General features: G+C 43.0%; 1 long non-coding RNA gene across 2 annotated transcripts in view; it reads left to right on the top strand.

The window, feature by feature from the left end:
* Positions 1-7,144: 7,144 nt before the first annotated feature.
* LOC138152820 (uncharacterized) overlaps positions 7,145-10,639 on the top strand; it is a 7,238-nt gene continuing 3,743 nt past the window's right edge. For both annotated transcript variants that reach the window (XR_011166206.1, XR_011166205.1), the window contains exons 1-2: positions 7,145-7,279; positions 8,134-8,202. This is a non-coding gene — a long non-coding RNA (uncharacterized lncRNA). The remainder of the gene's footprint in view (positions 7,280-8,133; positions 8,203-10,639) is intronic.

Genomic DNA, 10,639 nt, shown 5'->3' on the forward strand with positions numbered 1-10,639 from the left:
GCATCTATTTAAAGCCATTAGCAAGTATTATATGTAATGGGGAGAAGCTAGAAGCATTTCCAATAAGATCAGGGGTGAAACAAGGGTGTCCACTATCACCCCTCTTATTCAATCTGGTACTAGAAATGTTAGCAGTAGCAATTAGAGAAGAAAAAGAAGTCAAAGTAATCAAATTAGGCAAAGAAGAAACCAAGCTATCACTCTTTGCAGATGATATGATGATATACTTAGAGAATCCTAGAAAATCAACTTAAAAACTACTTGAGACAATAAATAAATTTGGCAAAGTTGCAGGATGTAAAATGAACCCACATAAATCCTCGGCATTCCTGTATATTTCTAATGAAATTCAACAGCAAGAGATAGAAAGAGAAATCCCATTTAAGGTTACTGTAGACATTATAAAATATTTGGGAATCTACCTGCCAAAACAAACCCAAGACCTATATGAACACAACTATAAAACACTTTTCACACAAATAAAGTCACATCTAACTAATTGGAAAGACATCAATTGCTATGCTCATGTCTGGGTTGAGCTAATATAATACAAATGACAATTTTACCTAAATTAAATTATATATTTAGTGCCATACCAATCAGTTTACCAAAAAAATACCTTATAGAGCTAGAAAAAAATAGTAATAAAATTCATTTGGAAAGAACAAAAGGTCTAGAATATCAAGGGAATTAATGAAAAGAAATGCTAGGTATGGTGGACTACTTATGCCATATTTTAATCTGTATTATAAAGCAGCAGTCCTCAAAACTACTTGGTACTGGCTGAGGAATAGAGTAGTGGATCAATGGAATAGATTGGGTACACGAGACTCAGCAGTCAATGACTATAGTAACCTACCATTTGATAAATCCAAAGACCCCAGTTTTGGGGAAAAGAACTCTCCATTTGACAAAAACTGCTGGGAAAACTGGAATATAGTATGGCAGAAACTGGGCATAGACCATTATCTAACACCATATACCAAAATCAAGTCTAAATGTGTGCATGATCTAGGTATAAAGGCTGATACTCTAAGCAATCTGGGAAAGCAAGGAATGTAAGATTTGTGGAGAGGGAAAGACTTTGTGACTAAACAAGAATTAGAGAGCATTATAAAATGGAAAATGGATAATTTTGATTACATTAAATTGAAAAGCTTCTGTACAAACAAAGCTAATGTAACCAAGATTAAGAGGGAGGTGGGAAATTGGGAAAGAATTTTTACAACCTATGTGTCTGATAAAGGACTCATTTCTAAAATATACAGAGAATTGAGCCAAATCTAAAAGAATACAAGTCATTCCCGACTTGATAAATGGTCAAACGATATGAACAGGCAGTTTTGAGAGAAAGAAATTAAAGATATCTATAAGCACATGAAGAAATGCTCTAAATCACTATTGATCAGAGAAATGCAAATCAAAACAACTCTGAGGTACCACATCTCACCAGTCAGATTGGCTAAGATGACAAAACAGGAAAATGACAAATGCTGGAGAGGATGTGGGCAAATTGGAACACAAATGCATTGCTGGTGGAGTTGTGAACTGATCCAAACATTCTGGAAAGGTATCTGGAATTAGGGCTATACATAATTTCTTACCCTTTGACCCGGCAATACCACTTCTAGAGTTGTATCCCAAAGAGATCATAGAAGCGGGAAAAAGACCTATATTTATAGCAGCTCTTTTTGTGGTAGCAAAGAATTGGAAATTAAGGGGGTGCCCATCAATTGGGGAACGGCTGAACAATTTGTGGTATATGCATGTTATGGAATACTATTGTGCAATAAGAAATGAGGAGCAGATGGACTTCATATTTACATGGAGAGGCTTATACCAACTGATGCTGAGTGAGAAGATTAGAGTCAGGAGGAATTTGTACACAATTATAGACATAACATATGTGTGACGACCAATTATGATAAACTGGACTCTTCTCAGGCATCCAGAGACATAAGTCAAACCCAAAAGATTCATGATGGAGAGAGATGTTTACGTTCAGAGAAAGAACTGAGATTGAACCCAGATTGATGCAAACTACCTGCCCTTTTTTGTTTTCTGGTTTGGTTTTGTTTCCTCTTTCCCATTCTTCATTCCAAAGCGGGGAGAGGGATGCAGGTGGCCACACAGACAACTAAATCAGGCAGTATATACACTAAATTTTCTGACACCAAACCGGGAAGGAAAAACCCTGGCAGAAAGGCACTTCCAGAAGGCCAAGGCAATGGAAAAGAGCGATACAAAAGGCATGAAAGTCATGTGGAAGGACCCAAAGACTAGTCAGTGGTACTGGCCAAAAAGGGTACTAACAAAGGGACGAGGGTATGTTTCTGTCTTTCCAGATGGGGCCCCAGAGCCAATTTGGATTCCAGAAAAGAACATCAGGACCTGTGGATGAATTGGCACAGAAAACAGGGAAGCTGAGACTCCAGGGTCACAAAACAAGAAGGGGACAATGATCAAAAAGAAGGAGGCAGTAAGCCAAGAATGAATGGTGCTTAAAAAATTTTTGGTCTAAATCCATGGTTACACTGATAACTTCTTCAGCAACACTTTCATTGACTACACCTGGGGTGGAGGGAGCCCAATGCTGGACTTACTTTCCATGGGGGAACAAGGTTATCTGTTTCCAATGAATTACTCTCATAAGTATAACTTTTCTGCAATAGCTACACGAACAGCTATTTGCTTCTGTAATCATATGCATTGCCCTGCACCACTTATTAAGCTTGAAGCTAAAGAAAAATGGGTTCACCATACTTGAAAGGATCTAGCAGGGGTGTATTGGCAAGTTAAGAAACTGAATGTTAAGGGCAGTTGCACATCCACTTTCACTCAATATCCCTCTGTCCCTCCTTGCTGAGATAATGCAAAAAAAAATGGTTTCACTTTCCATGGTGGTAAAAATGTCATTTACAAAAGCCAGAGAACATTAATGTAAACTGTTCCCCATGTCCTGCTGGTGGGGTGCTTGGGATCTATGTTTGTAACATCAGTTTGTAATACCAATTTGTAACATCAGTAATGATGGGGTGCCTGGGAACTATGTTTGTAAACTCACTTTGTAATACCACTTTGTAACATCAGTCTGTAAAACCATTTTGTAAAATCACACTCCATCCCCGTCCCCCTACCCCGCCAGCTTCAGAGCAATAACTCTGCCCAGCAACAACTATCACAGCTTGGAACAATAACAAGCTAGTCTTATGAATCCTTCACAAAAGTATCTATAAACATTCCAGGTTAGGCAACTATTATCTCCCCCTTGTATAGTGTCCCGCTGCCCCCATGAATCCCTTGGTACCCTATCTCTAGGTTGACTCCTTGGCTGCCTCAATGAATCCTTCAGGACCCAATCTCTGGGTTAACTCCTTAGCCTATTATCCACTGAGTCTCCCTTAGCCTTGGTTCCCGGACATCAATCTTGTCAAACATGACACTGATGGGTGGCCGACTTGGCACTTCTCAGTCAGCCCTTGACCTCTAACTGACTTAGTGACATTTCAATCCTAAAACCACACCTCCAGGTAGCCCACCTTGGGCTTTTTCCCAGTGAATCATGGGCAATATGCCTGTGCAGTTACATTAAAAATGCATGCTCCTCTAAACACTGGCCCCACCTTAACTCCTCCCTAATCCCACCCTGAATCACCTAATTAACAAAATTGGCATGGGTTCTACTATGGATTATTCAATATAAACCTTAATTCTACCCCTTTAAGATTGCAGGTCCTCTAAAGGACTCTTGCCTGCTGTAAAACATAAAATAAACTTTTACAAATCTGACTCCAAGTTTGCTTGGGCCTACTGAATTCTTTCAAGACTAAATCGCAGGTTTTCTGGTCTTAGATAAGATCAGAGTTCCTGCTGAACCTATTAGGAGCCATCCCTCTTCACTACATTGTTTAATTAGGGGGATACAGAAGAAAACCAAAGACCAAGTGAAGCTTTTATTGGAGTCTTTCTGGGGGACTTAATACAGAATGTTGAAGGACAAGAATTTCCAGGATTTTTGAGAGCTTTTGCTGTCCTAGAAATCACACTGCCTTCATGGAAACATCTGAAGGTGGTCTGTTTTTAGAAAGCAAACAAATCTGTAGTTGCTGCCTGTTAAAAAGTGCCCCAAGCTTTTCTAACCACTTTTATTTACACTGATTGCACCAATAGTGATCGGGAATGTATGAACATGACTACTAAAGGTCAAAATTCATTTTGGAATGTTACTTGTAAAAATTGTAATTTCACACAATGTATCACCAGAGATTATCAGTATGTCATGATTGTAGAACAGCCTTCTTTTGCTGTCTTTCCCACTGATCTATCTCATGCTTGGTACCAATCTGCAGGAGAGAATATCTTACTTGATCAGTGAGGCTTTAAAGTGTAAAAAACATTTCCAGGAAGCAGGCTGGTCCTAGATAACTTAGCTCTGGGTTTTCCAGTGATTCAACCAGTCTGTATTGTCTGGTCCTGGTTTCCCCATGATAAGTGGCTGTAAATCAGAGCTTGCCTGATATCAGAGAGCCAGGGCTCTGCCCTGTTCTGGGATTTTAGACAGAAGATGTTAGCTGCCTTTTATGATTATTACACATTTTCAGATACTATTCATAGGGTATGGAATCAGCAAAGATATGATTACCATCTAGGCCTACTAGACATCACTGTCTGGTGTACTGAAACTGAACAAAGAAGTATTAGAAAACTTAGTGACCCATACTTACCTTCTTTGTTCAATTACTCTATAAAAACTGTGCTCATGGTATCAATAAATGGGATAAGATCCCAAATATTGAGTTATCTTCCATTTACTTTGGAAATATTTAACTTAAGAAAAATACTTAATTTACATAAAATATATGTAAAAACAAATAAGATAACTATAAAATAATATGAGAAAAATAAATCTAACTTTTTTTCATGTTCAGGGAAAAATAGAAACTAGTCTGCAATTTGATTAGTTCAATTAAATGGTTTTCATACTTCAAAATAACATTACTCTATTGGTGAACTGACCAGTAGATTGAGTAATTTCCCATGGATGTAGCAAGTATAAAGTGAATTTTCTTTGAGAGAGTAACAATCCAGTTCTTACTAGTATGAAAAAATTCCTGGTCCCCAAGAGAAATAACGTCTCCTGAAGCCAGTTAGCTAATCTTATCCTGTATTGGAATCTTATAGGGCTGGGCACATCATAAATACTTAATAAATGCTTGTTGATTGATTCTTTTTATTTGCCATTATCTGGCTACCATTCAGTAGGAGGCCCAGTGGAGAGAGTGCTGGCCCTGACATCAGGAAGAGCTGAGTTTAAATCCTTCCCTGGTAGAGGAATTAGCACTTGATTTGTCACATTAAAGAAGTCTGATAGAACACTTTCCTTTACAGTTTTTGAGAATAATTTGTGTAGTATGGGGATTGTGTGTTCTTTTCAAGTTTTATGGAAGTCAGCTGTAAATATGTCAGAACCAGTTTTATTGCTTTTTTCTTTTGTTAGTTCCTTTATACTTAGGTACTTTTCCTTTTCAGAACCAGATTGTTTAACATTTCAATTTGGTTTTCTGTTACTTTGCATCTTTAATATATTTGAAGATCATCCTCTACACCTGTCATGTTCTTAGTTTTTTTAAGCATATAACTTTGCATAGTACAATACATCTTGCCTCTCTGACATTCAAAGTAAGAATATCTCAGAAGTGCCAAGGGAGCCAGATATCCCCTCCCTTCTTTCTGAATTCCTCTTCTTCCCCTCTTTGCAGATAAGGTGAGTTATATTGGTGAGATGTGACTTACACTGAGTCAAGAAAGGGGCTGATTAGGTTTCTTGAACTGCTTTCTCTCTCTTTTTATTACTTATTATAAGGGATGATTCTTTGTACAATGAAGGGGAAAAATATATTTGGATGGGAGAGACGATGTAAAAACAAACATATCTATACCATTTGAAAATACAAGCTAGAATTTTGTGAGATGATAAAAGCACTCACTGATCCTATGAGAACAGCTAGGTGGCACAGTGGATGGAGAGGAGTCAGAGGGACTGAGTTAAAATTTGGCCTTAAACCCTTAAGAGCTTTGTGACTCAGGACAAGTCCTTCAACCTTGCTAAATGCTCAGTTTCCTCACCTCTAAAGTGAGCCAGAGAAGGAAATGGCAAACAACTGCTGCATCTTCGCCAAGAAAACCCCAAATGGGGCCAGGAGGACCTGAACAGGACTGACCTACAGCAGGCACCTGCAACTTCCTGGTTCTCTTCCCTGCTCTTCTTTCAACTTTTGGCCATTTCTGTTGTTTTCATGTCTGCTGTTTCTCTCCTCTTATTCATGACCTTTGAAACACGCAGCCACTTCTTCCAACACTAAGGGAGGAAGGAGGAGCAGCTGGGGGTGCAGGGGATTGCTGGTCCTCCTTCAGTCTGGAGGACCAATGACGTCAGGGGTGACAGCAGGACTTCCAAGGGCATTGGCTTGTGCTCCAGAGCCTGGGAAGTCTCCAGCCTCACCAGAGTTCAGGGGGAGACACAGGTCAAGAAGGCTGGGGTCGGCCCCGGGTGCAGGGGAGACCTCGGCCTCTCCTGGGTCTCTGAGTGTCTAGGCAACCCCCATTCAGGGATGACAGGCTTGGGAAGAATTGAGGCAAAACATGGCCCAGTCTGTCTTCACAAAGGAGTCCGTCTCCGAGGGGAAGACCCCAGGAGTTTCTCTGTGCAGTGGATGGAGTTCTGTGGGGCGTCAGCAAGAGCTGAGTTCAGATCCAAGTTCAGGCACTTGCTAGCTGTGTGACCCTGGGTGAGTCACTCCCCCCAAGTGTCCCCGTCTATAAAATGGAGGCTATAACGGAACCCGCTTCCCACGGTCGGTTCCAGGACCAGACGAGATAGGCAGTGCAAAGACAATTAACAGGGCCTGGAACAGGAGAAGCTCCAGGTAAATGGCGAGTCATACTTTTATTGAGTCCATCTACCAAATGACTGAAATTCAGGAGGGAAGGGAGAAGCGGAAGGGGCGGGAAGGGCTTGGGGGGCGGGGCAGGCAGGGAGACGGGACTCCATTGCAGGTTAGGGTGGGGGGCCGCGCCAGAGGGAAGCACAGAATGAGCCTCAGCCTGCAGACTACGATTCCCAGAAGGCCGTGCGCGCGTCGGGACATTTTTCCAAGCTCATGGTTTGGCGATTGGGACTTCCGTGTTGTGACGTCACTTCCTGCTAGTTTTTTCTCTTCCTTTTTCAGGCTCCCAGGTGCCACCTTCACTTCCTTTGTCCTGAGCTGAAGCTTTAAGGGTGAGGGGCTGCAGAGCCTGGCTACGGGGGTGCGGCCGTGTTGGGCCTTGGGGGCTGGTGGGGGACCTCACCGGGAAGGAGAGGGGTGTCCGCTAGAGGAGGAAGGGAGCGCCCGAGGATTTCTTGGGGTCTGGGGGCGGGTTCAGATCCTCCTTCACTCCTGACCAGACCCTGACCCCGCCATGGCCCTCCAGGCCTCTGTCCTTGCCCTGTGTCCAGGGTGTGAGGGCAGGTCCTCCTGTTGAGTGTCCATGTCCGCCCCCTCTTCAATCCCGCCTTCCCTTTGGCCTCATCTCCAGGCATCTACCGGGGCACCCCCTCTTCCAGGGAGCCTTCCCTGATGCTGTGGGGCTCCTTGTCTCTGTGCTGAGAGGGTCACGTGGCTGTTCTCCAGCTTCGTCTCTAAAGAGCTATTGGGTACTTTCCCTACCGGCGCCGGAGCCCTGCCTCCTTCCCTGATCCCTGGCCCCCACCCTCGGTCAGAAGCGGGGTCCCCATCCCCCCAGGACAGATCCCAGCCTTGCCTCATCACGCCCCTAGGGCAGAAGCAGGGTCCTTGTTTCCCCCCCAGGCAGACCCCAGCACTCTCATGACAGAACTGGGTACCCATTCCCCCCCCACACACAGATCCCAGTCCTGCCTCCTCACCCCCCTAGGCAGAAGCGGGGTCCCCTTCCCCCCCCAGGACAGATCCCAGCCTTTCCTCATCACGCCTCAGGGCAGAAGCGGGGTCCCCATGCTCCCAGGACAGATTCCAGCCGTGCCCCCTCAACCCCCTAGAAGCAGGGTCGCCTTCCCCCCCAGGGCAGCCCCAGCTTGGTCTCCCCTCCTCACACCCTCCCTTTCCTCCCCAGCTCTGCCCCCCAGGCGGGAGCCTGCTGGAGGAGGGGATGGCTCCTGGGATGTTGGCCGGGCTTAGACAGGTGAGCTGGGGAAGGGGGCGGGGCTTCCGGGGAAGACCGGCTGAGGTGGGAGGCTTTCTTTGTCCTGTGCTGGGACCCTGGAGGTTGTGAGCCCTGGGTATCATGTGTTTGTAGCTAAATGACATAGTAGACAGCACCACCTTGGAATGTCTGAGCCTGGACCTCCTTCTGTGTGTACATGCATATGTAGACGGCTACATGTGTGCACACAGGTTTGTTGTTCAGTCCTTTTCAGGCCCCTCTGGCTCTTCTTGACCCCAGGTGGGGATTTCTTGGCACAGACACTGGAGAAGTTTTCTATTTCCTTATCCAGCTCATTGCACAGAAGAGGAAACTGAGGCAAGCAGGGTAAAGTGACTTGACACTGCTTGTAGTATCTGAAACCAGATTTTAACTCAGGAAGATAATTCTTCCTGACTCCAGGTACAGGACTCTCTGCACTGAGTTGTCTAGTTGCCTTCCTACACATTAATATATTCACAAACATACAGTCAAGCATTTACACAGAGGAAATCCTATTCAGTCTAATTATGTCCTCTTAAAAGAAGCAGTGTGGAATGGTAGAAACTGCCTGTTTTCTCATCAGAGGATCTGAGTTCAAATCCAGGGTCTTTCACTTACTCCTGATGTGAAATTAGGGAAATTGTTCCCCCTCTCTGACCTCAGTTCTCCATCTGCAAAATTACGAGGATGTAATAGATGACTTCTAAGATCCCAGATCGTTCTAAATCTGTGATCCTGTGATACACAGCAATGAGCTTTAACTTACTATGAGACATGACACTGCTTTAGAATCATCTTACAGGAATAGTTAGGACAGTTCTCGAGAAGCTATGCAGGTCATCTGGAAAGTTTTTCCAGGGTTGTTCTATTTTAAAGCATCGTAAAGGAGCAGATATTTTCTTAGTAAACCAAGTTCTTAGGCTATTTTACTGCCCTTTTGGAAGTAATCTCAAGCAAGGGGAGATGTTCCATGCTAGGATAATTCTCTGACCTCCTTCTTCCCTGTCCCTCTAAATGCTGTGGCCTTTTTCCTAAGACAGGTGCTGGCCTCCACTGCTAGTATGACATGGAGTGACATCTGCACTCATGTGGGCTCTTACAGCAAGATGTTGTTCTTTGAATAGTTTTAAATAATTCAGGGTGCTCCTGACCCCAGACATATACAAAATGTGAGAAAAAGAGTGTAGTAATATATGGAGTCCTGCTTTCACAGATACTGCTGTACAAGGAGTTTGCTAAGGGGATACAGTGTTAGCCAATAAGCACATTCTGTCTTGTAAGAAGGAAGGTCAGGGCCTCCTAGCTCAAGGATGTTAGAGATAGTGAAGCTGGCATTAAAGCCAAGCTGGCTGCATGGCATGACCTCCAGACTTTATTCCTGGACCCTGAGACCTAACTGCTGCACATGCCTAAATAGTCTTCATGCATATACCCTGCTTAGAAATAGGGCTTCCTTATCCTCACAGGCTACCCTTGACCAGGAGGTAGATCTTGATCTAAGAACATGTAATGGGTGGGTGAGAAAGACTGTAACCCAGAGGAGCTGGGACCAATCCCATTTCTGAAGGGAGGGGCCAGGAAGGACTAATGCATAAAAACTCAATTTAGCCTCTGTCTGTATGCTTGCCTCCCTACAGGATACCATGCCTCCTCTCTGGAGTATAAATAAATGCTTCCTTCACTTACTTCACTTCAAGTTTCCTTGCTTAAGGGAGTGACTGAACCCCATTTCTAATACATAACACTGGTGAAATTAAAACAAAAAGGATGTCTGGCTACCATGAGATAGCCTGGTCTTTTTAAAGAGGAAACCATTGTTAATCATAAATTACATTGGTTACTTGACTTGGTGTGGGTGTTCTACTCATTTCTAGTTATTAACAATTATCCTAAACTTTTGAATCTAAATTAAAAACAAAATTCTGCCTCCTTCAAATCACAGGGTAAATTCCTGCTCCAGGGCCCTCCCCCTTGGTAGGAGCTTTCCTAAAGGGGAGAAAACTAAAGAATAGTTATTTCATTTTGCCATGTTTCCTGCAGTTGGCATGTCTATGAACAGTTGTATTAATCAAATCATTTTAAATACATCAGAGAAGTTTATATGGACTTTTGTGGTATTATCCTTTTATAAAGCAAAGCCTCCTTTTATACAATGATTTAATAGATGGATCCTTTTGTTCATGCATAAAATCATTCCATTATTGATTAGTGGGGTATTTTTTGTTTTAAATGAGAATTTAGTACATTAGGTCTGGTAAATCAGGGCCCCTGTGTAGTTCAAATTATCATGTACTTTTTCTCATTTTCTTATTATTTGGTAGATTGTTTTGAGACTTCCTATACAGACTTGTAATCAAAACATTCACAATGGCGTCATGGACATTGGATCCCCAAAAAAGCCATTCTTTTCCTTTTAATAGCAATATGCGACTCC

The sequence above is a fragment of the Petaurus breviceps genome, unplaced genomic scaffold (assembly GCF_028583685.1).
Source record: "Petaurus breviceps papuanus isolate PSGF00001 unplaced genomic scaffold, PetGlider_PUasm1.0 90937, whole genome shotgun sequence".
In the NCBI taxonomy this organism is placed as follows: domain Eukaryota; kingdom Metazoa; phylum Chordata; class Mammalia; order Diprotodontia; family Petauridae; genus Petaurus; species Petaurus breviceps.